Genomic DNA, 25,288 nt, shown 5'->3' on the forward strand with positions numbered 1-25,288 from the left:
TAATGACATTTTTCTTTTTTTACTTTGTATACTGCTGAGTCATGCCCACTCTTGAAGCTGGTTTTGATATTTTCAAAGCTCCTGTTTCTTTGCAGGAAGTAATTACCAGGTGAAGAAGCAAGTGAGTGTGGTTTCATGGCTGAATTTCTTCTTCCTCCTGTGGCTGGGTCGCAGAATTGGAAACCATAAGCTTCAGAGAGTCAGGGACAAAGGGCCCAGATACAGCTCTCTCTTTAATTAGTTCTGTGACATGAGACAAGCCATTTTCTCTGTTCCTTTTAGAATTTCCACATTTGTAATATGAAAATACACTGTTACTGTCCTCCAGGGCATGATATGTGAGAATAAATTGAGTAAAAGATGCAAGATGTATAACCTGACAGGAGGCCATCCTTCCTATTGGGTCTCTCTCCCAGATGACAGTGTACAAATCCCTCCGAAGGTGTTAACTGATAATTAGGATGTTAACCAGCAGCCAGGAAGTCAGTGATGCTTTAGTTTCTAAAAGTGAATTAAGTGGGATTTTCCCAAATTCCAGAGGTGGACAGTGTCAGCAAGATGTCCAGTGCTGACCCCAGGGAGCTGGTGGGGAGGATATCTGGCTATTCCCACAGACTCACCCAATTCTCTCCTAACTAAAATCCTTTTATTAATTTGTATTCAACCACAGCTGAGTGAATTTGTCACCTTGCTCACAGCTGATGTTTGCATGTCTCTGCTCCTTTAACATGCATTTATGTTCCTAGGAACACAGATACATGTTCAGATAAAATTAAGCGCCAGTGTCAAGAGTGGGAACAGTCTGTTTAAGAACCAGTTATTGGATAGAGTCTATATAACTAGTGTCTTCTTGGGGAAAACCTAAGTATGCCAGGCATATACCCAGATCTAAATCAGGACCACCATATGTCATTGCACAGCTCCCTTTACCTTTTCTTCCTTACTTATATCTGTATCCCTAGTAGCATTTAATAAATGCTTACTCTGTGCATGCTCTGAGCTACACCTACTATTCTTGGATGGACAAACAAGCAAGATGACAGTTTTCATGGGCTGCATTACATCACTTTTAGAAGCATCCCTCTTTCCAAATTGTGGACTTTTAAAAAATTATCTAAGCTCAAATACCGTAAAGCACGAAAAGCCTCACTTTGCACTTGTTTAAATTTCTGATGAAGTATATAAGCTAGATAATTTTACTTTACATACAAAATATTGTAATAGCATTAAAACTACTCCTTGTTAGATGGAAAGTTCCTTCTTCGGAGAGATTTAAAATTTTTAATATAAGAACCCACCAAGATATATTCATGTAAGAAACATGTGGTATGGCATGTTATGTAAAATTAAAGATATTGCTGAAACTTGATTCTCTGTCCCATGGGTAACTATTTCTTTGTGACTAAAGTTTAATAATGTCATCATGGAGCATTAAAAAGAAAAAAAAAGCTTAGAAAAAAGGTAAAGAACCTTTTAAAAATGTTTAAATGTTATCTTTGTAGGTGTATCTTTAAAAAGAAAAGACATGTCACTAAAATTGTTTTATTAGATTTTTATGTTTTGTTTGGCATAAGTGACGTCTATCCAGTTGTGCAGTTTTCTAACCAGCGGACATCATTCTTCATAAATGGAATAATAAAACCTAAATCTTTCCTCTTCTTTTATTTTTTTTCTCTTAGCTCCTAGATATTACTATGATTTCTTAGGGAAAAAAAAAAGCCAAATCTTAAATCACCTTAACACCAAGTCACAGGTGATTCAGAAATTGTTTGATTTACATCGATCACATTGAATTATCTCTGTGATATGATCCTATACTTGAAAGGAGATAGGTGATCCTGTGTAAAGCCAACCAAGCAAGGGATTAAACCCCTAGCCCAGGGTGCCAACAAGGCACCAATTAAGCTTAAGGAACAGGAGGAAGATGAGCATAATTGGCAGCAGGCTGCTGAGTCCCCAGAAGACACAGGCACAAGGGCACAAACTAGCATCAGGAACCATAAATGGGATAAACAGAAGGGGTATGGAAGGTGTAAACAGGTTTGAGGCTGAATCTGGGTTTCATTACATGGATTCTTTATGTGAATAGCTTGATCTGGTAGAAAGTGTCCTCCACCTCGGACTGGCAGCTTCTCAGTTGAAGTGGAACAGTGTGCAACACCCTGATATCTGCATAAAGCCTCGGAGGTAGGCTTTCTTTTTTCCATGTGGGCAAATGGCCACTCTTTATAAGGGGCTTCCTTTGTGGCAGACTTGGGACACCAGAAAGGCAGACTGAGGGAATTCTCCCCACCTCTCCCCTCCTCTCTCTGTTCTATTCCCTATTCTGATCAGACCTAACCTTTTGCAGTGAATATAAAGGCATTAGTATAAATATCAGGCTAATGTTAGTTTGACAAATTTGGAGAACATAGTCAACGATTTAGGAAATAGGCTTAAAGGGAGTATGGGACAAATCACACATTATTTCTTCACTTACTATATATGTATGTATGTATGTATATACATACATACATATATATGTATAATATTTCAAAACAAGCATTTTTTATTTATTTATTTATTTATTTATTTATTTATTTATTTATTTATTTATTTATTGCGGTACGCAGGCCTCTCACTGCTCTGGCCCCTCCCGCCGCGGAGCACAGGCTCCGGACGCGCAGGCTCAGTGGCCATGGCTCACGGGCCCAGCCGCTCCACGGCATGTGAGATCCTCCCGGACCAGGGCATAAACCCGTGTCCCCTGCATTGGCAGGTGGACTCTCAACCACTGCACCACCAGGGAAGCCCCAAAACAAGCATTTATTGAGCATCTACTATGTACCAGGCTCAAAGGGCATTTGATGTGGTAAAAGAGATAGACGTGTTAACAAAAATGTATTTCCATAGTGTGTCATGAGTGAAACATTAGAGATAGTAACAAGATATAAAGAAACACACAAGAAAGAAGTGATCAGATCCTGCCAGGAGGTGGGACAGCTCCTCAGGGTGATCTTTGAGCTGAGTCATTACGGTAAACAGAGCTTGCTTTGAAGATGAGGGTGGAATGGAACTCTAGACAGAGAAAAAGGCAGATCCAAAGGTGCAGACGAATGGGGCAGTGATGATGTACTCTGGGACTCCAAGTAGTTCAACATGGAGGAGAGACTGCAGTGTGGGTAGAAGAGGTGGTGCAGGATTCTGTCGGCCAATCTAAGCCTTTGGACTTTTTTCTGTAAACAAAGGATAGCTGTTGAATTATTAAATAAGGATCCAATCTGCAGATTAAAATGAGTATTCTGGAGGCAGAGAGGGGGATAGATTGAATGGGATGTAGACTGGGAGGCTAGTTAAGCAGGCCATTGTTAAAGTTCCTATGGGGGGTGTGGGTGGCCTGAGATGACTTTAGACTAGAAGGTGATTTCAAGAGGAAAATCATTAGATCTTTAAGCTCCAAAATGTGTGGTTCTCAAGCTGAGTGCTCTATGGGATTCAGAGAAAGAGAGTGATGAACTAGAGAGGCTGGGAGGCAACCTTCGTAAGGAGAGAAGAGAGGAGAGGCGGTGAGGGTGGGATACCTACGCAAAGGCACTTACTGTGTTATGTCTAATAGGAAATGATGCCCTTTACCTAGAACTAAAACCTATTTCCGTAGCTTGAAACAATTAAGCCTATTACAATGGTTTGAACTGGAAATAATTGTAGCACTATATTATGGTGTTGAAGAAAGAGAAATGGAAAGAAAAGAAAGCAAAACTCATTTTATATAGTTCATCTTCTGTCACTAGGGTTCGTGTCCTACTGTTGGGGTACGAGGACTACATCTCTCTGTTTCCAGATTGCCTTAGCTGCAAAGGCTCACACGTGGCCAGTCTCAGAGGCCAGTCTCAAACCACCTGTTCAGCTTCCCCGTCATTCCTCCAGGGACCAGAATGAGCATGAGATTTTTTTAAGAAACATTCTCACAATCTACCACGCCTTTGTCCTCAGGAATCCTTTGACAACCTTAGGCAACAATTTCTTGAGAAGTCACTGTGTTCTGATCTCCAGCCCCTGGCTCCAGCTTTATATGCCCAAATGGAAAGAAGCCTTGTGTTAACTTTTTCCACCTGAATCTGAAAGAACAAACTAGGCCCCCACCTGCTTGCTGGTTCCCTCTAGAGCTGAAGTTTAGTTAGCTCATTCTGGATGCCGAATGAAGAATGAATTGGAGAGAAACAAGAGCAGTAAGCAAGCAATGGTTGCCTGGACTGGCTGGTGGCTGTAATGATGAAGAGACAAAAATATGTCTGACAACTGTTGATCAGGATCTCAGGGGATGATTGAAAGTGGGTGATGAGGAAGAGTCAAGGAAAACTTCCAAGCTTCTGAGCTAAGCAACTGGGTAGGTAGCGGTTCTGTTTACAGGGGGACATAGGAAGTTTAATTGTAGACCTTGTGAAGTTGAGGCACCCAGGAGACCATTAAGTAGAGATGTCCAGTAGTTTGGACATTCGTGTTGGGCAGTCAAAAGAAAAGTCTGGACTGGATAAAATGATTCCAGTATCATCAGCATATAGATAGCAATGCTAGGATCTCCCTGGGAGAGTAAGTTGAGCACAAATAACCAGAATCCAGAGGAAGAGCTATATTTAAAAATATTGGAGAAGAAAAGGAGCTTTTGGAGAAGGCAGGGAAATACTACTGGAGAGCGAGGGAGGAGACAAACCAGGAGAGTAGAATTCCTAGAAATGTCCAAGAAGGTTAATGCTATAAAATTGTGCTGAAAAGTGAAGTAAGATAATTACTGAAAAGTGTTCATTAGTTTTAAGGACATGGAGGCTACTGGTAACCTTGTAGAGAGCAGTTTCAATTAAGCAGTAGAAAGGAAATGATGTACAGTGCCCGGTGGAGAAAGAGTGAAAGAAGAAAAGGAGAGACCAACTATAGAAATGTATTCACTAAGTTTGCCTGTGAAGGAGAGGTGGGAGAGGGACATGTAATGAAGATAGGGTGTGACTGAGAAGATGAGACATAATAACATTAATCAGAGAGCAGTTCTAAGGCAGCCTTGCATACGAATGTGAACACACGTGCATCAGCCCAGTGACAGTGGGGTGCGGAGGAAATCAGAGTAAGGGAGCAACTGTCCTGGGCTCGGGTGACTGCAAAACAAGTACCAACATGTCATAGGAGTCAGGAGAGAAGAGCTCAAATTCTCACTCTGGCACTGACTAAAGTTTCCTCATCTGTGAAACGGGAATAATCCTTACTTTGGGAGGACAATCTATACAAAAGTGTACTTGCCATCCAGTAAAAAGTTATCATGCATCAGCTTTTTTCTTCCTTTGCAGGTTAAAACAAAGATGCAAGAAGACTTTAACAGTAGAATGTAGATCTGTAAAATATAGAAACCTCACATAGAAAAAGAATTTTTGCATTTTCCTATTTAAAATGCACTAAGCCAATGTTCTATGATAACGTCAACACTGTATATTTCACACCACTTTAAATTTGTTCTGTTGTTTAATTTTAGTCTCACAATACCTCTGTGAGGGAAGGAGGACAAGTATTATTATCCCTTGTTAAAGATAAAGAAACTGGGGCATGCGGAGGTCAGGGAACTGCCCATCCTCGACAGTTAGCAGTGAAGGTTGGACTAGTACCGCTCCCTGGAGTCAGTGCTTTGTTTAGGAGCCCGTAATATACAGATAAAATATACAGATTAAAATATACAGATAAAAGCTAAAAGTCTCAGTAGCGCATCCAGAATAATATTTAAGTGGGAAATTTATTTGGTACTTACTCCTGAATTTTCAGAAATGAATACATTAAGTTTTATTCCTGTCATCCCTACGACAACTAATTCCCTGGGAATGAATCCTCTTTGCCTCTGAGACTGAACAAGTGTTTGCCTTTAAAGCTAAGATGACCTAGGAGCAGAGAAGTTTAGTCCTAGTAACACAGCAGCAGGGCAAAGAAAACAGTAAACCCATCCAAGGGTGACACAGCAACCCGGAAGAGGAAGCTTGGTTAAAACATCCAGAAGAGAGAACTTTTAGCAAAATGGAACTCAAAAGAAGACAGATATCAACCCAAACCAAAACACTACTACTATTACTACTGCTACCATCACCAGCAACAGCAGCAGAAGTAGCAGCAACAATAATAGTAATAACAGTATAGGGGAGAATTCAATTTCACCACATATCAAAAAAAAAAAAAAAAAAAAGACATTTGGGAATAAAAACTTATGCTTTTCAAACTTAAAAAAAAAAAAAGAAAAGAAAAGAAAAGAAAAATGAGACCCAAATGAGTAAACTAGAAAATCAAGCAGAACAAAAAACACAAAAATTACAAAGGGCTAGAAATTATGAGACTAAATAGATCCAGGAGACATAATTCAAAGAATTCCAGGGGGAAACGTTGCATATTGAGAAGAGGAGTAATTATGCACATAAAAGAAAAATAATGTCCCTGAGTTGATGGAAGAGAATAGATTTGAAGGGCTCACTAAGTTCCAAGCAGGACACACATTTGGCATATGCAGGTAAAATTCCTGAACTTATGAAAAAAGGGAAAAACTCTTACAAGAGTTTTGTGAAAGAAAGTAAGTTCAAAACAAATCATCAGAAAGGTCTGGCTTCTCGTCTACACACAACAGAGGGATCCAGAAAATGACAGACCACTATCAGCTGATGGAGAGAGAAAAGGACAGAACTCAAGAATCCTAAAGCTATCCAAGATGCCATTTACCAACTAGGTTGAAGGAAAAATATTTGCCAAAAAGCAGGAGTTCCCAGAATTCCCAATGAGAGGCATACTGGAGATAAACCTACAACCAGACAGCAAATTAATAAGAAAGACTGCAGGAAAAGGAAAGATGAAGATGAAAGGAACAGCAGTGAAGGTTTAACCTCACAACATGCATATTTAAATTTAAGTAGACAGTAACTGCGCACAGGCAAAATATATCCTAAATAAAGATTCTTGAAATAAAACAGCTATGCCAAAAGGGAAAAGCTAGTAATAGTTTGGAAAGTAAAATATAGTATGCACATGAAAGGAGCTTTAACCTCTAAAGAATTCAGAGAACTACAAATAACGTAACAATCACTTAATTAACAATAACTTAAAATGTTGATGATATCTATTGCTGTTAGGGATGCTATAAAAAAAGGATTTTCAACCAAATTGGTGAAAATACAAATGCGATAGACATACAATTTGTATGTATATTAATTTTTATTGTGGTATAATTGACATATAACATAGTAACTTCAGGTGTACAACATAATGATTCAGTATTTGTATATATTGTGAAATGATCACTACAGTAAATCCACCACACAGTTACAATATTTTTTTCTTTTTATGAGAACTTTGAAGATTTACTCTCATAGCAACTTTCAAATATGCAATACAGTATTACTAACTCCAGTCACTACTATAGTAGTATGGACATTTTAACAATATTAATTTTTCCAACTGATGAGCACAGAATATCTATTTGTTTGTGTCATCTTCAGTTTCTTTCATTAATGTCTTATTGTTTTCAGTGTGCAAATGTTTCACCTCCCTGGTTAGATTTATGCCTATATATTTTGTTCTTTTTTATGCAATTGTAAATGGCACTGTTTTCTTATTATTCTTTCTGATAGTTCATTATGAGTGTGTAGAAATGCAACAATTTTTGTATACTGATTTTGTATCCTGCAACCTTACTGAATTCATTTATTAGTTCTAACAGTTTTTTTGGTAGAATCTTTAGGGTTTTCTACATCTAATATCATGTCATCTGCAAGTAGTGATAGTTTTACTTCTTCCTTTCCAATTTAGATGTTTCTTTATTTCTGTTTCTTGCCTAATCACTCTAGCTAGGGCTTCCAGTACTATACTGAATAAAAGTGGTGAGAGTGGAAATCCTTGTCTTAGTCCTGATGTTATAGGAAAAGCTTTCAGCTTTTTACTACTGAGTATGATTTTTAATTACACATGTCTTAAGCCCAGCTACAATGCTCCTAGGAAACAAAAAATTTCCAGTACATATAAGAATATGGTTTTTACACAACATTCTTTTAGTGGCAAAAGATGGAATCAAAGAAAACCCATCCATTTGTGAATAGTTGAATGAATTACAGTATATCTACAACATGGAATAATACACAGTCACTAAAATGATGAATTTGAATTAGATCTTTACCAATTGATTTGGACTGATTTACATGATGTATAGTAAATGAGAAAAGCATAACAAACTATATATAATAGGATATGTTTTTCTTAAGATGAAAGTGACTCTTCTAAAACCTTGATTACTATATGTTGTGTGTATATGTGTGTGTGTGTGTGTGTGTGTGTGTGTATGTTTTCTTTCAGTTCCTCTAGATCTCTTCACATGATGTTCCCTGCCTAGAATATTCATCCCTCCAATTCTCTCCTTTTATCAAGTCCTGATCCCACTTCCCATGTCCAACTTCAGTCCACTTTTTCAGGAAGACTTCCCTAGTCCCCTAGCTGAAGTTAGGCCCCTTTCTTATTTGCTTCCTTATAGTTTCTCTCCCTTTCACAGTTCTCATGCATATTATAATAATTATTTTTAATTACTTATCTTTCCCACTAAGGTAACCAGGGACTGTGCAACCAGGGATTGTCTATTTCATTCACCCTCACCTTCTTGCATAGCTCCAAACATATACTAGGGGTTCAAAGATCAATTAACATTGATCAGATAAATGAACCTTGTAAGGTTCTCAAGGACCCAGTCAATATCATTACTTGATATGTAACTTCTTCCACAACTGGAGAGTGGAGTCTAGACTCTATTGCCTCAGCAAGAACTATTATTGAGTAAATATATGAATAGATGGGAGTAACTATCATAGTTATGATACATGAAAGATCTAACTGCCTCCTATACTAGACTTAAATGAGATTCAAGATACTAGACCACTTATGGATTTTAAGGGAATGAGAGCTAGTAAATAAGACTTTTATGGCTATGTTTTATTTACTAAAGTCTGATTTGAGACAAATTGATTATATCACTTTTCCTCTATAGTTCACTTGAGTGTTGCGGGATGAATATACTTATAACTAGAGCTCTTACTGAAGAGATGGGTTATGCAGCCCTCCACATTTTGTGACAACACATCCCCACCCCCACATGCAGTTGCTTAGATAAGGCATGGACGCCAACCCAAATGTGTCTTATTCTCCTTCTTAAATTTGCAATTGAGAAACTGAGAGTCTCTAGAGCCAGACGAACATACACGACCAGGCCAAACCGTTGCTATAGCAGGGCAAAGCCAATGACAGGCATACATGAGAGAACAGAGAGACCAGTGTATAGCAGAGAGTAGCAGATAAACGGAGCAGACATGCAAGGATGATGGATTATCTAGCACCATGAGAGATGAAGAGAGCAATCTCATTTATCTATCCACCCATTCAAATATTTGCTGAACCTACTAGGATCCCAACATTACCATAGGTGCTAGGGATTCAACAGCAAATGGGACAATAAAAGTTCATGCCTTCATAGGCTTGAGTCTTATAAAAAGGACTGAGAGGAACTGATTATGATAAGTGTCACAAATGTTATGATAGGTTAAGTTCAGGATGCTATGGGAACATAAAATTGGGGAATCCAATGTCACCTAGCCTTAGGGCAGACTTTCCAGTTCCTATCCCTTTGTGGCCCTATTGTATCTCATTTCCTGTCTTTTGATACCTATGAGATTCCTCTTTATCCCTTCCAGAATAAGGTCTTTTATTCACCTGAAACAGTGCATTAGATATCAGACACATTTTGTTTGCCCATCACCCTTTTTGGTGCTGTCGTTTTAGGAACTGTCCCTTCTCTTCCTGGTGGGGAGGGGGTGTTGCACAAAACCCACCCTGGATGATTCAGAACCCTTTTGTGGAGACTGACAGAAAAATTGAGAGTCTCTGTCCTTCTGAGATCTCAAGCACAAAGGGCCTTACAAGGTTGGAGATTGTTGGGACCATTCTCACCACCATTTGGAGGAGGCTTGCCTGAGCATGAAGACACCACAGAGGACAGCAGAGCCAAGAGATGCTGAAAAAGATGAAGATTCCTGATGACATCTTTTTCAACATCTCTAAGGCTTTCTAGTTATATGAATCAATAAATTCCGTTTTTTTTTCTTAAGCTTAATTAATTACTTTCAGTCATAACTAAAAGTATCCTCATTATTCAATATCAGCTAATCTGGATAAACGTCTGTTCCAGGAACAAATAATCCTTGACCAAGATGGTTTAGTGGGGTGGGTGGTGGGGAGGACAAAATTGACTTGCCTTGTTTTTCCCTTACTCTTTCCCAGGTTGTAATAACTCATTTGCATAATATAGTTCCTCACGTAGTTTCCTATGGCCCTCCTGCCATTTCTGTGAAGTGGCTATTATTACTCCCATTTTGCAGTGGTGTCCTAAGATTGATCAGCTACAAAGTGATTGATTTGGTAGCTGGAATGTCATTCCGGCACCAACGCACACCTCTGATTCCTGCTCCCCCTGAATGCAGTCCCCCCATGCCAATGCCACTATAATCAGCACTAGTCCCTTGGGATGGCAACTGAAAAATGCCCACTGGGAAATTACGAATCTGTGTAATTATCTTTTTGAGGAATTAAAATCATAGCATAAATTTTATTATCCAGCTAGAGTTTAATTTTCATATGCAAATTTTTGATAAGTTAATAGTATAATCAGACTTTTTAAGAACCTTAAATCATGCCAAGTTATTTTTTTAATGCAGCAGATAAATGCCTATTTTTTGGAAACTTGGCAAAAATATCTGGAAACGGTTACAGCAATAACCACACATAGGTATCCATCACACGAGAGACAGAAAGATCGCTTTTGTCCAGATTCCTTCGTCTCATAAATATACAGGAGTTCTGAGCTAAAAATAAAATACATAAGACTGCCACCATTTTTTGTTTTGTTTTGTTTTGTTCTTTGCGGTACGCGGGCCTCTCACTGCCGCGGCCTCTCCCGTTGTGGAGCACAGGCTCCGGACGCGCAGGCTCAGCGGCCATGGCTCACGGGCCCAGCCGCTCCGCAGCACGCGGGATCCTCCCGGACCGGGGCACGAACCCGTGTCCCCTGCATCGGCAGGCGGACTCTCAACCACTGCGCCACCAGGGAAGCCCTGCCACCATTTATTTTTTAATGAAAAATTTTCTGTACTGCTATGAGAGTGGTCCTTAAAGCTGTGGGATTTGGGGGACAGAATACATTTTTGCTCTATTACCCTAAAACAGTCCAAAGAAATATTAAGTTTGGATTGAAACATTTAAAATACTATTTATTTTAAAATTTCACTGATGATTAAGTTTATGTTAAAATAAATTGCTGCACTTTATTTTCTCGACGACTTCATAAAACTAAACTCTCTCTTTCAAACTCTATTATATTTTTAGTCCCTTAGAATTTCACTTGGATACTACCTTGTTATTTTTGTGTCAAATTTTGAAGAATGACATCAACAATTATATGCTTGCAAGCCCTCCACTAAGTCACCTGCTAAAATAAGTCAGAGGCCATCAACACTCAATACTTTTACTTTGGTGAACTATTGGTAGAGCTTTATTTTAAAATCTAAATCTTGCCATTTGCTATATGTAACATAGTCTGGGATCACATATTAAAGACATTGAAACACAATGTTTTCATTAAAAGATTACCCTAGTTACTATATGAAGCAAAATTTTTAAAATTCTTTTCCAAGCCCATTCTGAAACTCTTTTTTGGTTATTACAAGAGAAATCTAGTTAAGAATTTTCTGAACATTTTTTTCATCTCACCTATACAAAGATTAAGCGTGAAGTAACACACAGACACAGCGGACTCAATTCTGTCTAAGTCACTGTCTACACAGTATGATTTTGAAGATTCCTCCTCTCTCAGAATTGAAGTCACTTAATGCTATCTGAAAGCAGGCACCTTTGTACCTCCTTGCAGTGTCATTGTCAACTGCTCACACCTGCCATAGATTAACAAATCAGATTTCCTATTAGAGTGAAACACTAAAGGAATGGAACAGAGAATCAATGAATTTTGGTAGAAGAGTAGAAGAGAGGGAAGAAGAAATGTAGAGAATGGCTGCACAGAGCTTTGAGCCAGCCGGGAGCATCAGAAAAGCCCTGGGCCACTAGACTCCTGGGACTAGGGAAGGGACTCAATAAAAGGTAGGAAGTGTTACAGGACCTAAAGAGAAACCCACAGGAAATTTCCCTGACTTCACATTTCTGAGGGCACTAATTCTATTTAGTAACATTTTCAAAATGTAACATCAGGATCATGACATTGAAAACAGACTCTGGAAGTAAGGGGAAAAAATTATTCCCTTAATTACGCTCACGGAGATAGTTGGCTGACTTCGGCAATGGAACTTATTCTTTTTTCCATTCTCTCATATGCACACTCTGCTACACCTTACTGAACAAGCTGAAAATTCAATAAATAAATGCATCCATTAATGATTTAGTATAACCCCAAAGGAAAGGAAAGCTGCCGGAGCCATTCCACAGGCCTCCTACTTTGCCAAAAACAATTACAATGGTGCAGGGCTGATGGTGTGAACCCGACGGTGGGGGACCAGGGATGCTGGGATAGTGCTGTTCTTGCAGCTGCTGCTGTTAGAGCAACACTGAAGTAGCCACCTCTCTGGCCTTAGAATTTGCACACCCACCGTGACTGAGAAGAGAGGAATTTAAATATATTCATGTTAAGGGTTCTTCCTTCTTTCCCTTCATTATGCACCAAGAGATGTTCTAGTAAAATTCAAGACATCAGCTTGGAATATGTTAATGCTTATAAATTAAATTGTTCACAGAAGGTGATCAATTTTTAATGTTTACACTCAAGATGTTCTTTTTAATTAACACTTAGCTACATCTGTACTCTGTTCGCTGCAGAGAATGTCTGAACTTGCAGAGAACTGCAGTAAGTTGTAAAACAGACTGCAGTAATTTTCAAAGTTGTACCCTTCAACTAAAGAAAAAGGGCTTAGCTTCAGAGGGCTGACATCATAAAGAGAACTCACTCACTCTTAGGAAGAAGTGGGCATCTACTCTGTGTATGTATTGATAGATAGTTTTAGAAAGTTCCCTACATTCCTCATATGGAGATGGAAATTACCCATTCATTAATGCCTATGATGTATTCTGAGGCATAAATGTAAAAATGAAAAGTAATTTCCAAATTTAATGAGCAAAAGTTCATTAAATAAGAATCCACTGATTATAATTAATGTTAATTGATCACTTGTTAGCTATATAGGACTATTAAAAAACAGATTGTTTACCAGCTTGTGGCCTTGAGAAATCCACCTACTCATAAATATAGGAATAACACCTGTATGATGATTTCTTATGATGATTAAATAACATATGTAAAGTGCTTATCAAGGCTTTGTATATATTAGATACTAAATAAATACCAGTTTCTCTCTGGTGTCATCACCATACTTCTTTACATTGTGCTTCTTAGTACTCTTTCTCTAAAAATGGGAATAAGAGTGTCAGAAAAAATTTACATATATATATATATACATATATATATATATATACATATATATATATATCTTACTGTGGAGAATTACTTCTGATACAGTCTGGGGTCCTGCTCCAAGACAAAGAGAATTTAGAGAAGCAGACCCGGGATTCTGAAGCCTTCTGCAAAGAAAAAAGTATGTGTCATTTAAAGAAAAACTAGTCTCAGTAGAAAACAGATATTCTCGACAATAATGAACAGAATGGTTTTCATGGTGGCATTGCCAATTCTATAGAAAGTAAGAGCAGAAGAGTATGAAAAGAGTATAAAAGAATAATTTTTTAAAATGTAATGGATTTTTCTCATCCTTATATTCGATCTGAATTGCATTTTTTTAAGGATCTGTAAGAATATCTCTAGCAAAGAGATTTCCAAGTTTTCCTAGTTTGATGGGAGAGGAAATTTCAGGCTTTGAGTAGATAGTAATGAAGAAGAATTGGCACAAAAAAGGGTGGGTGGGACCAAAACAGATTTTGCAGACTGATGAAAGTGTGATTTTGGCAAAATGGATAGAAATTTTCATCACTGCATATGCTCGAACTAGCTGTTGGACTGGTAAAACATTCAATTATAAATGTATAATTTTTACTATTGGTGCACTAACCTGCCTAGGAAGTTCTCAAGGTACATCTTTTGGATAAGCATCCTAAAGTGTGAGTTTCTCCATCTATAAATAACTTCCTCCTTTGTGTAATTCCAATAATTCACGTAAGTCTTACTTTCAGATGTCTATGGAAAATTTTGGTATATGACTTATTAAAATTATTATTTAAACCCAGAAAAAGTCAATGGTGCCCTAAGCAGGACAATGAGTGTATATATCCTTAGAACCAGAACTGTGAGGGAGCTTCCTGATCCACTATTTCTGGGATACCCATCATAATTCGCCACATGTTAAACTAGAAAAAATTGTCTTTACCTAACCAAAATTTAATCTTCTTGTAGTCTACCCAATTTTTCAAGTACTTTCTAAGTAGTATTTCAATGTGAACAAAATTTCTAACAGCAGGACAGAAGATAGCTATCTCAGGATTTATTTTCTGAAGTAGATGATTCAAGAGGGTTAAGAAGAAGGCATACACATAAAATAACTAATTACAAATTAATTTTTTGTTAGCCTGACAATTACTTTTAACTCTGCAGATTTGTGGAGGAATGATAATACTTTACTAATAAGAAACTTGGATCAGCAAAAATTCTATTGGCTTGGGGACTTTAAAATGGTTCACCCACGTCTTAATTAGCACCGAACATTCCTTAAAATTTTTATTTTCCATTTTGTTAAGCTATTTCATATTTACTTTCTATCATATTTGAATCACTATAAATCAAACTAGCTAGTTACACCATCTAACCTCTAGAAGAGCAAAGAGCTAAAGTCTAAAATAATAACCCTGATCAATGCTTCGTAACCTTGCTGCACTGTCAGATTCAGCTGAGTGGCTTTCAAAATATGTAATACCCACATCTCAAACAGGCCATAGCCCAGTATTAGCAGTTTTAACAACTCTACCCAGTTGATTTTAATATGCAGACGGGATTAAACACCACTGCTTGTGCTACCTTTTTTAGGTAGGAAAGAGCCCTTCAAAGGACTATCTCTGTCCATCCCAGTTCCCTGAATATGGAGAGTACTCAATAAGTGTTAGGTCCTTAACCATTTCAATTCATCAGGGATTGGCAAAATTTTTCTGCAGTAGGTCAGATAGTAAACATCTCAGGTTTTGCAGGCCGTAAGGTCTCCATCACAATTACTCAACTCTGCTGGTCCCTATCACAACTCTAGATGCTGTCATCCTGGTGCAAAAGCAGCCATAGACCGACGGCTGTGTTCCAATAAAACTTTATTTATAAAATCAAGTGGCAGATTGAATTTGGCCCATTGGCCACTGGCCATAGTTGGCTAACCCTGCAATATATCACCTCTCAATTCAACTCTTACAGCCTTTTGCAATTTTATCATTGTAGCTTTATTTTATAGTTTAAAAATATTATTTATTGCAAAAAATATTGCCATGGATTAAATAACTAAGTAACCATTATACATGATTATTAAAGAAATTGCATAAATAAGAATGACCAAAATAATAGCCTCTGCACTTTGGATGAGATTACCATCTCTAATGATGTTATTAGTGAATTTTATTAAGCTTTATCTAGACTAGCTAATATAACTTTATAAACCATGCCTACTGGGTACAAAGTGATTAAACAGAAATTCCCTTGTGCTAGTACTATCAGAGAAAAGGAGCTATTTAATTGTTTTCAGAAAAGTACCATGGTCAATGGTAGGAAATACAATGGTAGATATACATAGGGCCTCTTTCCTCTCCAGGAAAGACACTGCCAATCAGTTATAACTGAGGCTGGATGTGGCCTTGCAGTACTTCTTAATATTATTCCAGGCAGTCACCACAAATCAGAATTAGCAGACAAGATGAAATCTATGTGATGCTCTTGGCACAAAAAGAGATGTTTTTCCAGCTCAGACAACAAACAGGAAATTATTCTTCTCTCCAAGAGTATAAATGTCCTTCCCATCACTGCACTGAAGAGTGTGCTGATCTTGCAGAGGGAACACAGAACTACGTGTTCATGTTAGTGAGGCAGAAAACTTCAGCAAGCCACAACTCATCCAAAGCAGGTAGTGAGAAAATTCCCACAGAAATCAATCAATTAAAAGTTCTGTAATTAAAGTTTTGTAATTTGAGCTCATGCAAAAGGAAATAGTAAAAACTTCTCTATAGTGTATATAAAATAAAGCTTGAAGCAGAGACTTGCGGGCAGCTGGTATGAGACTAGAGAATGTGGGGCACACAAAAGGTGATCCAGATGGGACCAGAACTTTTCACTTAGCCACAGTGTCATCACTGGTGGTTGGCACTGGCTATCACCTGGGCAACCGTGGTTCTCCTCCACGTGGCCTCTCATCCTCCAGCTTACAGACCAGTTTCCTTATGTGGTGGTCTTAGGGAACATTCCAAGACATCAAAGACCAAAGCTGCAAGGCCTTAGAGTCCTAAGATCCAGAACTTGCACAACACTGTTTTCCACAAATCGAAGCAAGATTCAAGGGGTGGGAAAAAGACTCTACCTCTTGACGGGCAGCTCTACAAAATATCGGGGCTATCTTTCCCAATCTGCCACTCAAGGTGGAGCCGCAGTCTTATTAACACATTCTTCTGTTTCTTCATAAAATCCTGAGTTAAGCTCTTCCAATTTCTAAGCATGAAGAGCAGGACCAGATGGCCTCTCTGACACTGTCTTAAGATTCTGATGCCCAGAGTGGTCAAAATGGATGAGGTTGGTCTAATAAAATTCTGTCACGATGAAGCATATTTCTATCTATGAATGCCACATCTTAACACATTTACCCTCATTTCATATTCATTTTATAAAATCCTATATTAAAAAGAGAAAATTACCTTAAATATTTAATTCCATGGTAAGCAGGATTTCTAATTCAGAAAAAAAATGTAACTTTTACTTCATTAAAATAATAGATTGAAGCCCATGAAGAAAAATTATAATTTTCTACAACTCTGCTACTTTTTTTTTTGCAATGCAGTCCTTTTCAGTCACTAAAAATTTACTACCTGGCTATAATAAGGGAGAAGCAAAGTTAGGCAGGCAACATGACCAATTCCCTGATATCTTAGATGAGAAACAGAAACAGGGAGGCTAAGGGTCTTGCTCAAGGTCCCAGAGGTAGCTAATGGCAAAACTGAAGCCATGAGACAAAACTTTCCATTCCCAAACAGTGTTTTTCCCATTGCTCGATTAGAACAGTTACTTGGATCCAGAAAAAGTCTTTATATCTATAGGCCTTGCTGCTCTGGCAAGATCAGGGATCAGCAAACTTCTGTAAAAGGACAGATAATAATTACTTTAGGCTTTTCAGATCATAAAGCCTCTTGTCAGAACTACTCACCTCTGCTGATGTAGCACAAAAGCAAACAGTACATTAAATGAACATTACTGTGTTCCAATAAAACTTTATTTATAAAAACAGGCAGCAGGCCAGGTTTGGCCCATGAGCCATAGTTTGCCAACTCCTGTGCTTGATTTAAAGTTAAAACTATTAAGACCCCTATTCTTCACCCTTCTAGTATCCTTACCCTTACCATGTCTTCATTATGGGTACATTTTGTAACACCTTTACTTTGAGCTTGACTGTGTATTATGGATTGAATTGTGTCCCCCTCCCCTCACAAAAAAACTCATACACTGAAGTCTTAACACCCCGTACCTCAGACTTTATTTGAAGGTAGGGTCTTTAAAGAGTTAATAGAGTTAAAATGAGGTCATTATGATAGGCCTAATCCAATATAATTTCATATATATATATGTGTGTGTGTTGTATGTATATATATATACACACATACATATATGTGTATATATACACATACATATATATATATGTTTATACATAGATAGGGGAAATTTGAAGACAGACATGCATACAGGGAGAACACTGTGTGAGTATGAAGATGGCCACTTATAAGCCAAGGAGAGAGGCCTGGAACAGATCCTTCCCTCACAGCCTTTAAAAGGAATCAACCCTGACAACACCTTGATTTTGGACTTCTAGCTTCCAGAACAGTGAGACAATAAATCTCCATAGTTTTAAGCTACATAGTCTATGGTACTTTGCTACAGCAGTCCTAGAAAACTAACACACCGTGTGACTTGCTTTGCCCAGTGACGCATGGCTAGAAGTAGCAGTGTGCCAGTCCCCAGCCCAGGCCTTAAGAAACTTCACACTTTTTCACCTGCCGTCTTACATCTCTTCCACTGTTACGAGAAGAATATTCTCTAAAGCTATCCTGCTGATCTAAGGAGCCTGGAAGCAGAGCCACTCCAGTCAAGCCTAACCTCCAGCTGACCTGCCAATACAACAATAAAATGTTATTTCTGTTAAGCCACGGAGTATGGGGATGGATTGTCATATAGCAAAAGGTAATTGATTCAAAGGTTAAGTTTAGCATAAGATAATTCCCAAATAGGGCTATAAACAACTAATTCAAGACTCTGACTTTCTTTTTTCTTGCATGTGTTTTGCCTGTCCACTGAAAATTTGTCAACTACTGAAAACACTGTTCACCCGTTCCACCCCCACACCCGTTTCTTTTTTCCTGTAATGAAGATAGTTATGGATGAGCACATGAATGCATTAAAAATCTACTTGCCTGTTTTAACTCAGGCCAGCAAAACTGCTACGTAGTTCCATTCCTTAACTGCAGTTGCAAAAATCTGCACTGCTTTCAGCAGCCTAACTTTATCAGCTAGGCCATGTCTTTTTTTGCCAGGTTTATTGATATATAATTGACGAACAAAAATTTTACATATTTAAGGTGTACGATATTATGATTTGATAGACTATTTCTTTTTTTTTAAATAAATTTATTTATTTTATTTATGGCTGTGTTGGGTCTTTGTTGCCGCACACGGGCTTTCTCTAGTTGCAGTGAGTGGGGGCTACTCTTTGTTGCGGTGTGCGGGCTTCTCATGGCGGTGGCTTCTCTTGTTGCGGAGCACAGGCTCTAGGCTCACGGGCTCAGTAGCTGTGGCTCGCGGGCTCTAGAGCGCAGGCTCAGCAGTTGTGGTGCATGGGCTTAGTTGCTCCGCGGCATGTGGGATCTTCCTGGACCAAGGCTCGAACCCGTGTCCCCTGCATTGGCAGGTGGATTCTTAATCACTGTGCCACCAGTGAAGCCCCAAGACCATTTCTTAAGAAATTTTGAGATATATCTATAAAAATATATACTGTTGTTGTTGTTGTTAACTAAATAATGCAATCCATTTAAAACAGAATTATAACATATTTTTTGAAGAGATACACAGTAGATTCTTAACCTCTTTGGCATTCTCAGTCTTCAGTAAGCTGCCTAACCTCTTCAGTCTTAGTTTTTGATCAGCTGAATGAAATCAGACTAGTCAGTGTATTAGTTTTCTAAGGCTGCCATAACGTATCCCCACAAATTGGATGGCTTAAAATAACAAAAATGTATTGTCTCACAGTACAGAGGGCTAGAAGTGCAAAATCAAGGTGTCAGCAGGGCCACGCTCCCTCTGAAACTGGGAGAGTCGAATCCTTCCTGGCCTATTCTGGCTTCTGATGTTTGCCGGCATTCCTCAGTCTTCCTTGCTTTGCAGCTGCTTCTGTCTCTGCCTCCGTCTTCACGTGGCTGTCTTCTCCTTGTGCTTCTCTCTCCTCTTCTTACAAGGACACCAGTCAGATTGGATTAAGGGCCCACTACATACTGCCCACTGAAGTATGACCTCATCTTGACTTCACTAATTATAACTGCAACAGCCCTATTTCCAAAAAAGGTCAGTTTCTGAGGCAATGGAGGTTCAAACTTCCATATAATGTTTTTGAGAGACCCAATTAAACCCATAACAGTTGATTTTCAGTTTTGTTTTGCATTGTAAACCCAGCACCTTTTCAGCTCTGTTTTTGCCCAGAAGTATACATCAGGAAAATCGTTTGAAACACAGCTGTTCTGGTTAAAGGAACAGTAGGCACTCAAAAGCCTGCCCATTCACCCGCCAAACCCCCTTTTCAAACTCACATCTCCAGCAGTGCCTCAGAAACCTTGAATCATGATTTTAAGACCACTGGTCTATGTCAACTCTGGCTTTGAATGGTTTTTCTTACAAATAGAAAATATCCTGAAAGATTACTTTTTCTCTCAATTATTGTGCTGAATAACTCTTTCAATTGGAAAATCAAATTTTATACCCCCTCAAAATAGTTACTGTGTAAGTGATTAGAATTTCTCTAAGAAACCACATTATTAGGTGGCCAATTCTGTTTCCTCTCATCTCTGCATATACCTGATAGATTTATTTTAACTGCACAGTAAAGAGTTAACGTAGCAGGTTTGGGATATTCAAACCCTGCACCTTCCAAAGAAATGAATGGCCCTTGACCAGCTACTGGGGGATAACCTCTAAACCCTTGAAATACCCTGCCTGATAAGAGTGTCTGTATACCTGGGGCTTTGGGACTTGCCAGGTAGTTGAACAATGTGATTTATAGTGGGGGTCTTGGGCCGTGCTGAATCAGTATGACCTCTGCAGGGAGTTAGAGACGGAATAACTAAGGTCGGTCACACGGGCGCTCCATGCCTACGTGACCAACCCCCAATAGAAACCCTAGACTCCAAGGCTTGAGTGAGCTTCTCTGGTTGGCAACACCCTGTGTGTATCGTCACATGTCATTGCCGGGAGAATTAAGCTCTGTTCATATGACTCCACTGGGAAAAGACAACGGGAAGCTGATTCTAGTCGCTCCTCTCCAAGCTATGAGCTTTTTGCCTTTGCTGATTTTAATCTGTACCCTTTGGCTATAATAAACCATAATTGTGAGTATAACAGCTTTTCTGAGTTCTGTGAGCCCTTCTAGCAAATCACTGAAACTGAGAGTGGTCTTGAGACCCCCAAACACATAACTACCTGTGCTAATATACCTGAATGGAAAATGCAAGATTGTGATTAACTTCTCCATCAAGTATATATGTAATCACTGTATACTGCTCTGTTGTACATTACACTCACTTAGGTGTGATATGTATGTAGAAGGTTCCCAAGCCTATGTGTAAGTAGTCAAGTCATTGAAACCAGTGAGATCCTGAGTCAGGGCCCCCCACTTTGATAAAAGGATATCAACATTACCATGGGCTCATCCAGTCTTTACAGGGCATGGATCTGACCTTAACCAGTCCCACAGAAAACTGCACTCCAGGCTCTTGCAAGACCCAGGGTTCACAATGCCAGCTGAACCATTTAATAGTTATGAGACTCCGAGCAAATTCTATAAAATCTCTGAAACTTTGTTTTCTGCATGTAAACAGAAAAACAATAAATGTCACACTGCATTATTGTGAAGTTTAACAAAGATGGTATATGTGTGATTGAATAAAGTTTAATAACAGAGGATGGCTCTTAACCACTAATCTTGCTAAAGAGGATCCTGTCTTTCTCTCTCATCTACTTCCACTTCCTTGCCTTCCAAGGAGGATTCTGCCTTTGCCAGTTCATTATTTGGAATTTGATGGTGCAGAATCAGAACAGAGGAAAGGACAGAATGAGGAGAGGTACACAGGCTAGGGCCAGAGAACAGGTTTTTGCAGGAAGACTTTGAGAGAAATAGGTCTGACAGACCTGCAATAAGGGAGAAAGTAGATAGGAGATAAAGAGCAGAATTTTAAGAAGTGTTGAATCCTCTTCATAATATTTGGGGATCACAAGTATAGACCTGAGTAACCTCAAACAGCTTGCTGCCCAATTTATATCAAAACCCTAGTTGAGAGAACTGAAACAGAATAATGTTTGAAGAATAGTCTATTTTTCTGTAGATTAGAGGCCAGATCAGATCATAGAAAACTTCATATGCTTGTATTTGTCTTGCTCCCCCAAAATTCTTTCACTGAGTTCCACTTGAGTTCTCTGTCCTTAACTTATATTGAGGGAATTATAGACTCGAAAATATATTGTAACTTGGGGACATCTTTTCCATGTGATGTCACACTCCAGAAATGTCACTCAAAACCTAATGTCACACAAAGTTGTTTCCCTAAAGATCTAATATGTTTCTTCCTCTGTATACTGATAAACACATATGTTTTGCTATCATTAAGATCAGTCAAATTTCTAGTCCAACATTTGTAATGATCTAAACCCTAAGTTTTATCTATTTGCATTTGAACTGCCTTCTTCATCCTTTTATGATGAATAAATCAGGCTATTGCGAGTGGAGGAAGATAATACCACCAGAGAATGAAGATTCTGAGGTTGTTGGAAAAGGACAAGGAGGTTAACAGACTTCCTTTACATGTGTGTGTGGTGGGGGAGAGGTTATCAGTGGAAGTAGCCTTCAGACAAGCAAAAATAAATCAACACAAATTTAGGAGCTCCAGGAAGCCAACAAGAATAGGGCATTTTGATGGAGCTTTAAGAGTCAAGGCTATGTTATAAAGCAGAAATTAACACACCATTGTAAAGCAATTATACCCCAATAAAGATGTTAAAAAAAAAAAAAGAGTCAAGGCTAAATGAAAAAAGCTTCTTGTAAAACTTGACCCAGCTTAAAACATAAGTGATGAAAACAAGTATAGCATTTTGGTTTTAGGATCTATGCAAAGAATTCAATTCAGGATCAGTAGCTGCAAAGTGTACAGTTTTGATTTTTAAATACCAGGAGATTGAACCCTGGAGCCCCACCAGAAAAGACTCAACGTGCTTAAGGATTTAGAGAGGTTTAACCATCTGGGGGTGAAAAAGTTTGCAACTGAACAATCTAGATGGTTATGTTAAGTACTGTGCCACACACAGAAACCATAATTTATTTCTATGCTTATTTTAAAAGAAGAATATTCTTGAACCATTACTGACTCTAGGATGCAATACAACGAGCCTTCTTTTGAGGGTCTTTTTATTGGTCTCGTGAACAAAATCCAGCAAGTCCATGTCAGTTTTCCTTAACATGGTCATGTTTATTTAAGTTTAGTCAAATGAACTAAAGATAAGACAGAATCACACCCAAGAAGAACCTTAGACATCATCTAGCCCTACTCCTTCATTTTATAGATTTAAGACTAAGATTCACAGAGGCCAGAATCAAATGTCACAGCTAATGGCAAAGAGCTGAGGCCTCTGGATTCCAGAGCAAGCTCCCTGTTCTGTGAGTAGAGTATCAGTCTGTTCCGCCCCAAACACGACCAATGCAAGTAATACAATTGCGATTGAAGCTATTTCTGGTGCAAAAACAAAGACTCCTGTCTCTACCATTCCTCATATCATACAACAGTTCACATTTGCCTTTTTTTCATAGAAATTTTTTCAACTTTAACTTTTTTAGTTTTTAAATTCCACTATAATTTGCATATTCTATAAAATTCCCAGGCGACTTTATTGAGCATATGTGTTGACAGTATAGACAAATTTCATCTTATGACTTGTTACTACATGCCTTTCTTTATGAATCTCCTCAGTGTTTTTTCATGACTCAATATTTTCTTTTAAATCTCTTTGGACCAATATTTCTCTATTTTCGCTAAGGTTTGCTTAGCACTTTCAAACTCAAAAATATAACCTGTAACTATGAATCTTTTCCTCAGCAGGATAAGCATGCTTTGTAGTTCTTTGGCAACTAACTCTTTCCCTTCAGCTCCTTTCACTCCAGGATATTTGCAGAAAGTTTTATTTGTTCTTATTTTCATTCCATAAGTAACTCTTCTACCCATGGAGCATCCTCATTCCAAGTTGAAGGACAGATAAACAGAATCAAAGTTGTATTAAAATATAGCAGATACATTTTTAGGATCATTATAAATGCTTGTTTTGTTTAGAAATTTTGTGCATCGTTTAATTTTTTTATAACACAATATCGATATCATTTTAAGAACACACTGCCTATGTTTTCTATTGTAATAGAGCCTATTATTTCTTACTTAAAAAAATTGCACTTTTGCTGTATCCTTAAATTCACAAAGAATGATAAATCTTTTTTTTTAACATATTTATTGGAGTATAATTGCTTTACAATGTTGTGTTAGTTTCTGCTGTATAATAAAGTGAATCAGCTATATGTATACATATATCCCCATATCCCCTCCCTCTTGGGTCTCCCTCCCACCCTCCCTATCCCACCCCTCTAGGTGGTCATAAAGCACCGAGCTGATCTCCCTGTGCTATGCAGCTGCTTCCCACTAGCTATCTATTTTACATTTGGTAGTGTATATATGTCCATGCCACTCTCTCACTTCGTCCCAGCTTACCCTTCCCCCCCCACCCCGCTGTGTCCTCAAATCCATTCTCTACGTCTGCGTCTTTACTCCTGTCCTGCCCCTAGGTTCATCAGAACCTTTTTTTCTTTTTTTTTTAGGTTCCATATATATGTGTATATGGTATTTGTTTTTCTCTTTCTGACTTACTTCACTCTGTATGACAGACTCTAGGTCCATCCACCTCGATAAATCTTTTTTGCAATGAGGGGTTAGTCAAAACAGGTAACTAATTTTCTCAAACTCTAAAACTATGGGAAACCTTTTGTAAGAATTAAATTCACAGAGTCTTAGATGAGCTCAAATCTGGAAACTGATAGCAGATATAGGAATTCCTCAGAATGGCTCTTATCTCTTCCATTTTTTATGTCCCTTCCATGAGATTTATTAACATAAATGAAGCTATTAGATTCTATTTTGTTTTTTCAATACTCCTCTCTCCAAATTTGTCACCATTTAGAATTCACCAAAAGCTAAAATTTGGATTACTGCTTTATCACTAAAAAGTTTCTAAATCTGCTACCACCTGTAAGATCCCTTCATGAGCATGTTCTCTTTGAAGAGATCAAATTTGTGATTAGGATGCATTTCAAGGATATGATTTTTAACCATCTCCAGAGTTTTTCCTGAAGCATTTCAGGGACACTTGTCTCAAGGAAATGTGTTCTGGAGTCAAGCCAGGGTGGCCACAGCCCAAACAGTACAGGAGTTATTTTAGTGCCCTGTGATATTTTCATCCCAATTCTTTGTCCTCCTTTTCTGTAGTATCACTTTCCGGATTGTACCTCATACATAAAGAAAGGAATAGGAAAGTGCCAAGGAAAAATAAATATTACTAGAGGAGAATTTAAAATATGGTTAAACGGTTGTTTACTTATTTTTCTAATCAGAAAATATTTCTTTCTCTATGTATGTGTATAGGTATATACTTAAACACATATACATGTATATACAT

The sequence above is a fragment of the Phocoena phocoena genome, chromosome 18 (assembly GCF_963924675.1).
Source record: "Phocoena phocoena chromosome 18, mPhoPho1.1, whole genome shotgun sequence".
NCBI classification, from domain to species: Eukaryota; Metazoa; Chordata; class Mammalia; order Artiodactyla; family Phocoenidae; genus Phocoena; species Phocoena phocoena.